The sequence below is a fragment of the Rhinopithecus bieti genome, unplaced genomic scaffold (genome assembly GCF_001698545.2).
Source record: "Rhinopithecus bieti isolate Rb0 unplaced genomic scaffold, ASM169854v2 scaffold_315, whole genome shotgun sequence".
In the NCBI taxonomy this organism is placed as follows: Eukaryota; Metazoa; Chordata; class Mammalia; order Primates; family Cercopithecidae; genus Rhinopithecus; species Rhinopithecus bieti.
The window spans coordinates 825,492-840,611 of NW_016803481.1; the positions used below are offsets into that span (position 1 = coordinate 825,492).

At 41.9% G+C, this 15,120-nt stretch overlaps 1 protein-coding gene across 1 annotated transcript in view; it reads left to right on the forward strand.

The window, feature by feature from the left end:
- Positions 1-15,120, forward strand: part of KIF13B (kinesin family member 13B) — a 131,210-nt gene that overhangs the window by 106,188 nt on the left and 9,902 nt on the right. The window lies entirely within an intron of this gene.

Below are 15,120 nucleotides of genomic sequence, written 5' to 3' on the forward strand. Positions count from 1 at the left end.
AACTATTTAAAGAATTCTCTAAGTGTATGAATGCATATATTCAGGGGAGAAGGAATTAGTTTTATCAGGCTGCCATGCAGATATGTAATTTTTAAAATTCTAGCTTTATATAAGCATATAAATAAGCATACACAGTAGATGGCAAAATTAAAACCAAGATTTTGCAGCTGTTTAAATTGTATTTAGGCACATGGTGGGGCTTGAGAGTTAGTGAAATGAATCTGTGACTGCAGGAGCTAAGTCCTGCGGGGACTGAGGTAGGCAGTGATTATTTTTCCTGGTGTTTTTTTTTCCCCAGAGATCCACCAGAACTGAACCAGTGGGTCATTATTGTGTGTGTTATTCAGTTCTAAACTTCTGCATCATTGTTTCACAAAGTGTGATTCATGAACTGTCTGTCAGATTTATCAAGGGAGCTGTTTTAAAAAAGTTTCTCGGCCTGCCCTGGGAACCCATAGCTAACTTGGAGAGACCTTGTAATCTGCATTTATAAGTGCCTGTGGTGATTCTTATTTTTATCCAGTGAAGTCTGCTATCCAGTATTGTTAGTTGCTGTTTGGTGAAGGCAGAGTCACGTAGGTTGGAGGAAATTGGAATCACGCTGGAAGTCACGGAGTCAGCCTGCCATCGTTACCATTCTCCTTTAAAGCTATTTTCAGTTTTGCTTGTAGCAAGTCACATCACCTGCTACCTGTAGAACTTACTTACTCTCTTACTGTGTTGGCAGTGAGTGATTAGCTCTCTCTGGATGTGAGAGGAACAACAGTGTGTTAGAAACAAATGTAGTGATTGGAGAATAATTTAGAATGCCCAGGTTAGAGGTTACCTTGAAATATGTGGAAGATTTCTTAAGCAACTTTTATTCATTTATTCCAGTTGGTCATTTATTGTTTGAGCACATATGAGCAAAGGTTTGGGAAAGCTGGCCTCATACATATATTTTGTATTTCATAAAAATATAAAATATATGGCTGAGTGCAGTGGCTCACACCTGTAACCTCAGCACTTTGGGAGGCCAAGGCAGGTGGCTCACCTGAGGTCAGGGGTTTGAGACCTGGCCAACATGGTGAAACCCTGTCTTTACTAAAAATACAAAAATTAGCCAGGCATAATCCTGTAGTCGCAGCGACACAGGAGGCTGAGGCATGAGAATCGCTTGAACTTGAGAGGCAGAGGATACAGTGAGCCAAGATCGTGCCACCGCACTCCAGCCTGGGTGACAGAGTAAGACTCTGTCTCAAAATAAATAAAAATAAAAATATATAAAGTATATAAATCTAAAACTGGTCTTGATGAAGATACCTGGTAATAGAGCCAGAGCATTCCAGTTGGTTTGTGAGAACTCTGCTCCTTGGAAGGCATTTGCCTTTTCTCAGGGTCACCAGGGAGCTCCCCCTTGTCCATGCTGCCTTGTCCTCATGGTGCAGACTTTGTGTCAACATAACACTGGAAACACTTCTCCAGGCTTCAGTGCAACTTCCTTTCCCTGGCTTCCCTTCCCTCGGTCCTTGATCCTCTCCTGGGACTGTAGATTCTATCAAGTTTTTACATCCAGCACCCAGAGCTACAACCGGGAGGCTCTCTTTTGTTTTTAAACCTGTTTCCTTCCATGCATAAATTTCATTCAGTTCCGTGGCTTTAGCTGTTTAAACAGAGTAGCCAGAATGGTCTTTCACAGCCTTACAGTCGTCAGTGGCATGACACCTTCCACTTCCTCCCACTGAAAGGAGTGAAATGTGAATTTCTCACTGTGGCTCACAGTGCACTGCAGGGCCTGTCCCTGGTCTTGAATCTTCCTTCTTCTTTATTCGCTCACCAGTACTAAGTCAGATAAGTCGCCTTTTTAGCCTGTGAGCACGCGAAGCACCTTCAGTCTGGAGAGCTCTGGTGCTGGCCCTGCCACCCTGCTCTTCCCAAAGGCCTCCCATGGAACAGTCAGGAAAGGCCACTCTGAGGAAGGACGTCTGAGTCTAGAGTGGGCTTTCTTGAACGGCCACACCAGAACAGCTTCCACCATACACGCAGGCACTACATTACCATTTCTTTTTCTTTTTTTTTTTGAGACGGAGTCTCACTCTGTTGCCCAGGCTTGAGTCTTGGCTCACTGCAACCTCCACTTCTCGGGTTCAAGGGATTCTCCTGCTTCCGCCTCCTGAGTAGCTGGGATTACAGGCACGCGCCACCCTACCATGCTTGGCTAATTTTTGTATTTTTAGTAGAGATGGGGTTTCACCATGTTGGCCAGGCTGGTCTTGAACTCCTGACTTCAAATGATCTACCCGTCTCAGCTTCCCAAAGTGCTGGGACTACAGGTGTGAGCCACCGCACCTGTCCCATTTCTAACCTTTTTATCAGGAGTTATTGTTAGGTTTATATGTTTATCAATTATCCCTCTCCACAGTATTCCTTGAGGGCAGGACTTGTTGTGCCAAAATGGTGCCTGGTACATAGAAGATGCAAAATGTCTATTGTTTGACATGTGAACAAATTATAATAATATTATTTTGAGACAGGGTCTCGGTCTGTCGCCCAGTCTGGAGTGCAGTGGCAGGATTATAGCTCATTGCCGTGTTGAACTCCTGGGCTCAAGGAATCCTCCAGCTTCGGTCTCCCAAGGAGCTAGGACTACAAGTACGCTCCACCACGCCCAGCTAACTTTTAAAAAATTTTTATTTTTAGAGACAGTCTCACTGTGTTGCCCAGGTTGGTCTCGAACTCCTGGGCTCAAGTGATCCTCCTGCCTGGTATCCCAAGTGTCTGGGATTATAGGCATGAGCCACTGTGCCCAGACTATAATATTAGACTGTGGGTCCCAAGTGTTACTCAGTGGTAGACAGGACTGTGTTTACAGCTTAGAGGTGAAAGAAGCACCGCTGAGTGGGGATTAGAGGGATGAAGACATATTTAAGAACCTTCTTTCCTAGGTTGGTGGAAGTGCTAAAGAACATTTCCAAAGGAGAGAAAAATCTTAGCTTTTCATTTTGGATTTAGTTGATCAGAGATGATCTTGGTTATCTCATTTTCACTGACCATCTGTACTAAAGCTCTGTGAGAAATAAATTAGAACTGTAGATGATAATGTCAAGAAAACTGTTTTTCTTACTTGGGTCACATTTCATGGTACCAGTGAAGCATACTGGAAATACACTTTGAATATGCTTTATGCTTTCACTTGTACTCTGAAGTGTGTTTCATCTTTGAAAAAGGGCATTTTAGTGCCTGTGGAATTGCAAATAACAGGAAGAAGAAAAATGCTGTATTGGCTAGACTCCTTTAGTGTTCCTCATTTTAAAAAATAGTAAGCTTTATTATTATAATGGATTTCCATGCACTTGAAAATCAGATTTGATACCTACAATTTGAAGTTTGAACTTCTAAAATAATCTCTACTGCCCCTCCTGGGGGTCCTACAGGAACGAGATCATCATTTTTCCAACCAATCTTTGCCTCAGAGTTTGTTCTTACCAGGAAGTAAAGGGAGTGGGGAGGATTGTATATGTGAGCCAGGACTGTATATGTGAGCCGCCTGCCCAACAAGACCCTATTTTTAAGGTGTTTAGATTAGCAGACATTCTTTAAGTAAGCATCTTTAATCCTTCATGGGCACTTGAGAAACTAATAACCATCATTTTGGATGAAGTGAGTATTATATCCTTTAAAATATATACTTTTTGGCCTGCCACCATGCCCAGCTAATTTTGGTATTTTTAGTAGAGATGGGGTTTTGCCATATTGGACAGGATGTTCTCAATCTCGTGATGTCGTAATCTGCCTGCCTTGGGCTCCCACCATGTTGGGGTTACAGGCGTGAACCACCGTGCCCTGCCAAAATATATATGTATAATTTTCTTATATAAATATTTGAATAAGTTTTGACTATTATTATATAGAAGTTTTTTTGTTTTTTTTTTAATTTATTTTTTGTGACAAGGTCTCGCTCTGTTGCCCAGGTTGGAGTGCAGTGGAGTGATGATAGCTCTCTTAGGATCTTTGTTCTCTCAGCCCTCCCCCGTCTTAACAGCTCTAGATGAGTCTCCCACATCTCATCTGAGAAATACTTTGTCATTCTACAGTTGACTCGCCAGGGTCCTCCCTAAAGTGAGGAGTCCAGAAATGAGAGAGTTCCCCCTGGACTTGCAAATGGTGGAAGTGTTTCCTTCCTCATCTAAATGATCACGCTACTGATGCAGCATGGGACCGCGCTTGGTGGGGCTTGTTCTTGAAAGGTATTAGCTCATTGTGCTGTTGGTCAGGTAACATCACCAGGTTTTTTGTCTGTTGATACTCTTGTCACTGTACTACTACTTCTCTTTTATTATGTGGTCTAATTGATGGTGTGAAAATAACGAGGAACTTCAGATTCATTCCTAGAATTTTTTGTCTTTGATGTTTTAACATTCCCAGGATATCAAGATCTTTCTGAGTAATTTTTTTTTTAAATGCATATATTCTGGCTGTCCACACACTTCTAAAGCTGTAATCTCTCTGCATTTGAGAGTATTGGAATATTGAACATAATAAGGCCTAAGGCAGAGCTCTATACCTAGTAGACATCACTTGTCAAGCCACAGAGTGACAGACCAACACATTTCAGTTCCCTGTAGCCAGTAACTACCTTCTCCACTCCACACTTCTCCCTCTTTCTACCAAAGAGTTTGTGGGAGACTGTGTGGCATACATTATGGAAATAAAGTGGCTCTGCGGCCAGGGCCTTCCTCTGTGTCACCAATCAAGTAAGCCTGAAGCAGAGTGGATGTTGATGACGGTGGCTGGACTGCCCTGCACACACACTGGTGTGGCTATGGCCCTGTGTGAGGCATCCAGTGCTGGACTTAGCAGCACCTTTAAAGAAATACACAAGTACCCGGAACCTTCCTCTCCAGTTTTGAGTATTGTGCTTTATTTTTATTTGCTAGTGCCTGTTAGTGCACCAATTTCAATAGTCTATGACCATTAAATGGTTGTGAAATAAGCAATATCAGATATTTAAATGTTTAGATAACATCAAGATAAAATCCAGAAAAATACAGGTCCATTCATATGCCTAAAAGGAATCTGGATCAATAGTACAATATAGGAAGGGGGAAATAGTGATACTAATATGGCATAAAGACTTAGGACAGATAGTTAACATCGCTTAAGGGTGACAATGTGAAACAGCACAAAACCAAAACACCCCGAATGGTTTGGGGATCGGCATGGAAACCAAGCAGGTCATGTTTAATAACACACTTCCTGAAACCGTTTGTCTCCCATTTCCCACCTGTCATGAAAGATACTGAAACTGCTTTTTATTTTATTTTATTATTTGAGACTAGGTCTTGCTTGTCACTCAGGCTGGAGTGCAGTGGTGCAATGATCGCTCACTGCTGCCTTGAACTCCTCGGCTCAGGTGATCCTCTAGCCTCAGCCTCCCAAGTAGCTGGGACTAAAGGCGTGTGAGATGATGCCTAGCTAATTTAAAAAAAAAAAAAATTTTTTTTTTAAATTGAGACAGATCTGAAACTCCTGGCCTTAAGTAATCCTCCTGCCTCAGTCACCCACATATGTTTTTATTCCAGTTTAGTTTGGAGACTTAAAACTTCTCTGAAAAGTTGTAATAATGCAGAAACTCACACTATCCTATCTAAACAAAACCCCAGCCCCTGACCTGGGCTCTCTTTGATATTATTAGATGACACTTAGATTACTGTACTTGGTTCTGGATTTACTACTACTAGAAATGCAGTGACCAGTTGGAATTGTTTCAGAGAATAACATCAAAAATGATTTATGAGGAAGGATTCAAGGAGTTATTTATAGCTTCACCAAACAATGACTAAGAGAGCTGACTGTATAAGCATTCAAGGGATACCATCACCGAGGAGGGAAGGATTGTTAGGGATGGTTTTGCTAGAGCAGTGGAGGGTCCTAGGGCCATAGAGATGAAATTAACAGAGAGGATGGTGACAGCTGACAGTGGGAAAATGGTTTACAGATAGCAAGGTACTCTTTTTTTTTGAGACGGGCTCTTGTTCTGTCACCGAGGCTGGAGTGCAATGGTGCTATCACAGCTCACTGTGGCCTCAACCTCTTGGGCTCAAGGGATCCTGCCGTCCCAGCCTGGCTGTCTTTAAAAACAAAAGGTGGGGTGGGGGGGGGGCGGATTTCTTTTACTTAAAAACAGGAAGTTAGACTGGGTGCGGTGGCTCACACCTTTATCTCAGCACTTTGAGAGGCCAAGGCAGGCAGATCAGTTGAGCTCAGGAGTTCGAGACCAGCCTGGGCAACTTAACAAGACCTTTGTCTCTACTAAAAATTAAAAAAAATAGTATTTGGGTGTGGTGACACATACCTGCCTCAAAAAAATAAAAACAAAGTTTATGAGAATATAAAATAATCCAGGTAAGGACTAAGGAATAGAATGGGTCCTGTTTTTACTAATCATTCCTTATATTTTGTTATGTTAAGTGGAAAAGAGGTACAAGTTGTGTAATGGAGGAATGATTATTATCAAAAAATACTTTTAATTAGAGTGTCCTTGACATTTTCAGACAAGAATGTTCATTTCCCTCCCTCACGCAAAGATACACAGACCCATAACCGCAGAGAAGCTTTAATGAAAACCTGGATGCTTATTAACCTGTTCTTTGGAATCAGCAGGTTCTCAGGTGAAGATGTTATTATTTTCCTGTTACTTTATCTTCATATTGTTTATCAAATGGAAATGAAAAGGTTCCTGGATCTTTTTTTATAAGATGAAAGTCAACAGTTTATTCAGAAGGTTTAAAAACAAAGATACTCTTAAATTTACAAGATCTTTTGGTTGAACATATTCATAAGGACTTATATTTCTCATTTTATGGAGATTTGTTTTGTTTGTAATCAATTTCTGTCTGAGTTCCAGAAATGCAAAAATACTGCACTGAAAGAGGTGGCAGCTGACAAAATTGCTGTCTTTGACCTTCTGATGCAAGTTTAGTAACTAATCTGGAAAATAATGAACTGCAATTAATGAAATCTGTACTCATATTCAAGTGTGTTTCTCAGACAGCACATAAAATAATTGAAGGAACTTCCTGCTCTCTAATTAGTTAGATTGAATTAATTTGGCATAATAGCTTTTTTTCATGTATCTAGAAGTTTGTGTTCAGATGAAGCTATTTATGTACTTCAAAGTTAGGAACTGTAAATGGCATCTTTGATGAATCTGGAGAATTAAAGAGTTAATGGTCAGATTTAATTTCCACTATCAAAAGCACAGTCACATTGCTGGCCTGTCTTGATTTATGTGTCCGTCCCTTTTGGTTAGGGCTGCCTTATCAACAACAGGGATATTTTTTCTCCTATTTCAACATAGCCTCATGTGTGGTAGGTAGATAAAGGCTTGTGTAGAAAGAGCATGCCCCTGCCCATTTCTGATGCTAATTGAAAAGATGTCTGTGTAATTATCCTTCTTTCATTACTGTGATTCTTCCTCATATAAAACAGGGAGAAACAAGCACCAATACTAACTCTTGCCTTGTACACAAGGATGCTGTTTTAAACTAGCCATACTTCCTTGATTAAATGAATTATGTAAACATGTATCCTAGTGTCTCAAGTAAAGGTTCAACATCCTAACTAAAAGAAGAAAACACTGCCGGGCACGGTGGCTCACGCTTGTAATCCCAGCACTTTGGGAGGCTGAGGCGGGCAGATCACGAGGTCAGGAGTTCGAGACCAGCCTGGCCAACAACACGATGAAACCCCATCTCTACTAATAAAAAACAAAATTAGCTGGGCGTGGTGGCAGGCACCTGTAATCCCAGCTACTCAGGAGGGTGAGGCAGGAGAATCACTTGAACCCGAGAGGTGGAGGCTGCAGTAAGCTGAGATGGCACCGCTGCACTCCAACCTGGGTGACAGAGCGATACTCCCATCTCAAAAAAAAAAAAAAAAAAAAAAANTTGCCTTGTACACAAGGATGCTGTTTTAAACTAGCCATACTTCCTTGATTAAATGAATTATGTAAACATGTATCCTAGTGTCTCAAGTAAAGGTTCAACATCCTAACTAAAAGAAGAAAACACTGCCGGGCACGGTGGCTCACGCTTGTAATCCCAGCACTTTGGGAGGCTGAGGCGGGCAGATCACGAGGTCAGGAGTTCGAGACCAGCCTGGCCAACAACACGATGAAACCCCATCTCTACTAATAAAAAACAAAAATTAGCTGGGCGTGGTGGCAGGCACCTGTAATCCCAGCTACTCAGGAGGGTGAGGCAGGAGAATCACTTGAACCCGAGAGGTGGAGGCTGCAGTAAGCTGAGAGGGCCCCCCGGCCCCCCCACCGGGGGAAAAAGGGCAACCCCCCAAACAAAAAAAAAAAAAAAAAAAAAAAGTAAAGAAAACACATCTAGGCCTTGTTTCCCAGCCTTCATTTTTCTTAAGCCTTCAGGTTATTTAAAAAATAACCTATGAACATTTTCTCTGTAGTTTAGTACCCCCCATCTTAAGCAGCTATTGATATAATGTGCTGCATTTCACTTGTTCTGGGGTTAACAAAGAGTTTTTTAAAAAAAATTCAGGGCAATTGATTTCTCTTCAGTGTAGGGAGGAATTTTTAGGCAATCCTGTCATTGTTATAAGACTCTTATCACTCTTTCAGTTTTCCAAAATCACAGCATTTTGCTGTCTAGCCTCGCCCCATGCATTTATAGGTAATATAGTGGACATACTTAGAGATGTCAGAGTTGTCTTCATAATCAGGTTTAGTAGCTGATCTGAAAAAAATGAAATTTAACTTAAGTTCACTTCAGCAAGTAAGAGGGTTTCTGAGGCAGTAAAGAAGTTGATTGAAGAGGTGCATCTGCCAGCCATTTTTTAGGAATGGGCTTTGTTTTATTCTCTAGACCAAGGGTTGCCATACTTTATTTTATAAAAGGACAGATTGTAAATATTTTAGGATTTGCATGCCATGTGGTCTCTGTCAAAACTAGCCATAGACAGTATTAAACAAATGAGTCTGGCTGTGTTCTAGTAAAACTTGATAACCTGAAATTTGGATTTTACATAATTTTTATGTTATGAAACATTCTTTTGATTTGTTTCAATCTTAAGAATGTAAAAGCCATTTCTTATTTCATAGGGCATATTAAGCTGGTGACAGGCTGGATGAAGACTTTTTATTTTTTTAGACAGGGTCTTGCTCTGTTGCCCAGGCTGGAGTGCAGTGGTGTGATCATGGCTCATTGCAGCTTTGACCTCCTGGGCTCAAGTGATCCTCCCATCTCAGTCTCCCAAATAGCTGAGACTACAGGTACACACCACCATGGCTGGCTAATTTTTAAATTTTAATTTTGTAGAGACGGGATCTCCCTATGTCACCCAGGCTGGTTTTGAACTGCTGTGCTCAAGCAGTCCTCCTGCTTCAGCCTCCCAAAGTGCTGGGATTGTGTGTGTGAGCCACCCCGCCCAACAAGGCTCTATTTTTAAAGCTTTTAGATTAGCGAACATTCTTTAATCATCCTTAATCCTTCATGGGCACTTGAAAAACTAGTAACTCATTTTGGATGAAGTGAGTATTATATCTTTTAAAATCTCTGTGTCTAATTTTCTTATATGAATGTTTAAATCAGTTTTAAGTATTATTATGTAGAAGTTTTATTTTATTTTTTTAATTTACTTTTTCTGACAAGGTCTTGCTCTGTTGCCCAGGCTGGAGTGCAGTGGTGTGATCACAGCTCACTGCAGCCTTGAACTCCTGGGCACAAGTGATCCTCCTACCTCAGCTTCTCAAGTAGCTGGGACCACAAGAGTGTGCCACCATGCCTGGCTAATTACAAAAAAATTTTTTTTTTGTAAAAATGGGACCTTGGTATGTTGCCCAGGCTATTACGTAGAAGTTTTAAAGTAAACTGGCTAGATACTAAAATCAGAAGTGATATCTTTTCTGGTAGCTCTGGAAATATTAGTATTTAAAATTTTATTTATGTAATACTTAGAATAAGTTAGACTATAACACATATCTAATGTCTTATAGACCACATGAATGGTATTATTCACTTAAATCCAGTGATAAAATAATTTACTTGTTGATAGGAAAAACAGGCCTTTTAATTGTTTTTGTGTAACCGAAATGAAATAGGAATATAAATGTTAGACCTTGAGTGCCTAGTTTTGAGGAGCACAGGGACTACTTTTGCTCACACTGCATCCCCAATGCCTACCACAGTCTTTAGAATGTAGTAGGTACCTGGTACATATTTGCGAATGAGTAAATTAATGAAATCTTAGTTTCTTTTTTTGAAAGAAAATGGAATTCATCCTGGAATGACTTTGGGACTGATTCAGTTAATTCAAAACTTGTGATTTCTAGATCAGATGAAATTACTGACTGTTTAAAAATGTACTTTTAGTAAGCCAACTTAGAGATATCTAGGAAGACCAGACACAAAATTCCAATGAAGTACTTTACAAATGTGCCGAGAGCTTCCAGTGTACCTGGCACCACACCAGGAATTTTAATGCACCATCTCAACAACAGGACTGAGTTAGACAAGCACCATGCAATAGATATATAATGCGAGTCATGTATGTAACTTACAATTTCCTAGTAGCCACATTAAGGAAGTAAAAAGAATACAGGTCAGATTAATTTTAATAACATTTGTTTAACCTAGTGTATTGAAAGTACTGTCATATCAACTGTAGTATAAAAAAAGATTGAGATATTCCCATCCTTCTTTCTGTACAAAGTCCTTGAAATCAGGTGCGTATTTTACATTTCTAGCACATTGCAATTCAGACACTAAAGTTCCGTCGGAAATACTTGATCTGCATTCAGAATTCATAAAATTTATGGTTGAAAAAGCAGACCCACATGCCGAGGCTGTTCTAAACATACTTAAAACCGTTTCAGTTATATAACCAGTTAAGGTTATACTTTATTAATTAAAATAAAAAATGGACTTCCTGAGTCACATTAGCCTCATTCTCAGTGCTGGGTTACCAACAGGGGCCGGTGGCTGCCATGTCAGGGCCGCTGCCCTGTTGGGGAAATGGGGAGGGTGCGCACCTGTCTCTGGTTACAGAGCCTCGGGAGTGGCGGAACTGAGCTTCCCATTGAGAAAGCGAGGTTAAATGCTCAAATGTGACCATAAGAGATTTCGCTGACAGTGACTAAGAATAACCAAGTCATGGTATTTGTGGAATGAATGAATCAGTAGAGCGTTTGTAGGAGGGATGGATCGAGCAGCAGAAATACACCATGCGGGACCTGCCAGCGTCTCCCTGTGTGCTGCAGTGGGAAGTCCTGGCAGCTGCTAGGCGGAGAGTGACATGGTCACTTTTGTTTTTCGGAAAGCTCCCTCTGGCTGCAGTTTGGAAAGTGGATTTGAAGAGAATGGAGCTAGAAGACACTATTCGAGTGTGGGTAGAACCCTCAGCAGGGATTGTCACGTGGGTCAGAAACCCGCGGTCACCTTCTGGTGTTGAGTCCTTCAAGGCACTGCTTGGAGGGGCATGTGGCAGGCAGGGTCATGGTGGATGTGGCGGGCATCAGCAGCCAGCGGCCCGCCTCCCTGCTTAGAGAATTCATGTGGATGGGATCACCCCCTTCCAGATAGGTGTTGAAGCCCAGAGGTGATCAGGTTTTTACACAAAAGTTATAATGCCAAGCCGTGCATTTAAAATAACTATACCTGCCAGCTGGACAAAAGTGCTGCTGCCATCATGGCTCACACATTCCTCCAGATCAGCCTGTCAGGATCTAGAGCCTCCAGGCGCACAGGGTGGCTGCGTGTCCCGGTCACTGAAGGCCTCGTGTGCCGGAGCCTGGATCACAGGCTCCAATCCGGGGCTGGACGCGTTCTCCCCGCTCGCCTCCTGGAACGCTTCATTTTCCTCTCTTCCAGGCCCCTGGTCAAGACAACCTTAGAAAAGTGTTTATATTGATTAGGTTATTACTGAGGATTAATGTTTGGGTTGTACATTTTTTTTTTTTTTTTTTTTTTTTTGGAAACTGGGTCTCATTCTGTCACCCAGGGTGGATTGCAGTGGCGTGATCATTGCTCACTGCAGCCTCGACCTTCTGGGCTCAAGTAATTCTCAGCTCCCAAGTAGTTCGTACTATAGGTGTGCACCACCATGCCCAGCTAATTTATTTTTTGTAGAGATGGAGTTTCTGCATGTTTTCCAGGCTGGTCTCGAACTCCTGGGCTCAAGTGATCCTCCTGCCTCAGCCTCCCAAAGTGCTGGGATTGCAGGCGCGAGAGCCACTGCACACCGTGTCTGATTTGTATCCATTGTGTATTACTTTTACCAGAACATTTTTGGAGGTTAGCAGGTGTTTCCTTATATGCCCTTGCTCTGCTTCCTTTTGTTTCTTAGGTTTTTCACACTTTAGCAGCAGGAAAGTGAAAGGTTGGCTACTAGTTATTTGTAACAAAAAATAAATCTTACATATCTTGTGTATTCCATTAAAAAATAATTTTCTATACTTGAATTTAAATCATTGGTTAGTATTTAAAACAAGACTTAGAGGATCGTATTAGTTTAAGCACCATTAAAAAATGACATTTAAGAATTTTTGAAATTCAGGATAAGGAGTGATTGTTAGCCATGAAAGGTTTATTTTCAAACAAGAAAAAATATGCATCAGAAAATTCAATGTTGGAGAAGTTCTGAAGTGATTATTTTTTTGCTTCAGCTGGGACCTCTTTTCCCCTTTACCTCCTCTGATGCCCACATTTCAGAGTCTGTTCTGTCCCACATTCCTGTGTAACTGTACAATTTAGTCTTCTTTGTCACTTGCTAAGTAATTTATGCATTTGTTCATTCAACAAACACTGAGCTACTGTTTTATGTAAGGAAATACAAGGATGAATGAGACATAGTCTGTCTCCTTCCAAGAGCCTGAAGTTTAGAGAAGCCCCTTTAGAGCCACATAAGCAGATGAAGAGACAGTGCAGGATGATGTAGATACCGTCACGTGTGAGTGTCTGCGGATGACACAGTGAAGCCAGTGGGCGCTGCTCTCTGCAGTTGCAGGAGAATTCAATCATGCTTGAGCAGAGACTTAGAAATGAATCTGTATTCACTAGGTGGAACACGATTCCCCAGGGGGTGGAGTGGCATGAGGAAGGTTCTGGAAAAACCATCCATTGAGGGAATTCTGAGTGGAAAAGGCGTCCATTGAGAGAATTCTGAGTGGAAAAGCCACCCATTGAGGGAATTCTGAGTGGAAAAGCCGTCCATTGAGGGAATTCTGAGTGGCCTAGTAGAGCAAGCAAGACAAAGTGTGTCCCCTTGGAGATTTTGTATGTCATGTCAAAGGGTTAATTTTATTCTTCTTGGCAGAGAGGTCTCCAAAACAGCTTTTATTCCAAGTTTTGAAATTCTGATCTGATCTCCCGTGTGTTCATGTAGAATGTGAAAGCCAGAGTTAAAAAATAGCGCAATATGATTAGAGCAGTGACTGGCACCTTTTCCCTGAAATATTTCTAAGCCGTTCTGTTGCCTGTAAGCTACTCATCTGTTCAGTTTCAGCAACGCTCAGTAGACAGCGTGATTGCAGGTTCAGCCAGCACTTGAGAACTTAGTCCTTTTCCATCTGTGTCACTCACTCATAGGGCCACGTGAATACATTTAACCATTAGGTAAGTGCTCTCTGAGCCTCGGTTTCTGTAGTGTGAAATGTAGATAATTATACTCATATTCACTTGCCTCATGGGACTTCTCCTTAGTATTTATGGCTGCAAAATATTTCACAGTCATTTTTATTAATAGTTACCAGATGTATCGTAAGGATTAATGAACTTATGATCTGAAATGTTTTGAGCCCCTGAAATAGGAGGTGACTGCCTGTACGGGGGAGATGTAGAAGAGCATGAAGGTGCAAACAGACACTTGAAAATTTCAGCTATTACATGTGAAGGATGATGGCACAGTTACAGTTTCAGTATTCTTGGTCGATATATTTGGCATCCTTAAAAAGGTTGCTGAACTCATACCCAAGGCCTGTGCCAAAAGCCCCCCTCATGTGGTATTCACACCTGTTGTATTTATGACCCCTTCCTCCTCTGAATCCTCTTTTTTTTTTTTTTTCTGAGATGGAGTTTCGCTATTGTTGGCCAGGCTGGAGTGGTGCAATGGCACTATCTTGGCTCACTGCAACCTCTGCCTCCCAGGTTCAAGCAGTTCTCCTGCCTCAGCCTCCCGAGTAGCTAGGATTATAGGCATCTGCCGCCATGCCCTGTAATTTTTTTTTTTTTTTTTTTTTGATTTTTAGTAGAGACAGGGTTTCACCATGTTGGCCAGACTAGTCCCAAACTCCTGACCTCAGGTGATCCTCCTGCCTTGGCCTCCCAAACTGCTGGGACTACAGGCATGAGCCACTGCACCCGGCCTCCTCTCTGCTTTTGAAGTTTCCATTCCACTATCACATTTCTTGATTTTAGTGATTTGCTCACGTGTTCCCCACCAATGAGGTTGCCCATCTGTTGAGAGCAAAGCCCATGCCTCTGATGTTTATGTTACCCGAGGCACCTGGTGCCATGCCCACCGCGTGGTAGGACCTGATGCAGTCTCTGTTGAGCTGAACTTTTTTACGTGGAGGGTAAGAACCAAAGTGGCAGGCAGTCCAGTCCCTGAGTCCATTTCAGCAAATATTTAATAAGCATCTATCTACTGGGTTTTTCTAATCATACTGGGTCCTGAAGGAAAGTGTAACTTGTTTGCATGTTCTATTTCAGAGGGCAGGAATCATGTGATTTTAGAAAAGGTTTCATGTTAGGCACTTAACATCCCATCCTTGGAGTATTTACATTTTTAGGCTTTAAGGGGAATAAACTTCACTGTAGTGGAAACAGTTGCTCCCCAGTCTTGTCCACTTTTGGTAAGATGTAGCTGAAGAATGCAAGTATCCTGGAGTTTGAGAAATGTTTTTTCTGCTTTTGTCATGAAATGTACCCTTGAGCACCTTCCCATTTGTGAGGACGTTAAATACTATGGGGAGAAAAATGAAGGCACCAGCCCCGGCATGCGAGGACTGCCTGGCAGTGCGGGACGCACGCTTGAGCCTCACTTCTTCTCTGGGAGGTGGCCACAGGCGGGACCGTGGAGAGCAACAGCCGGGACAGAAGGAACTCGGTGCTGGGAGGG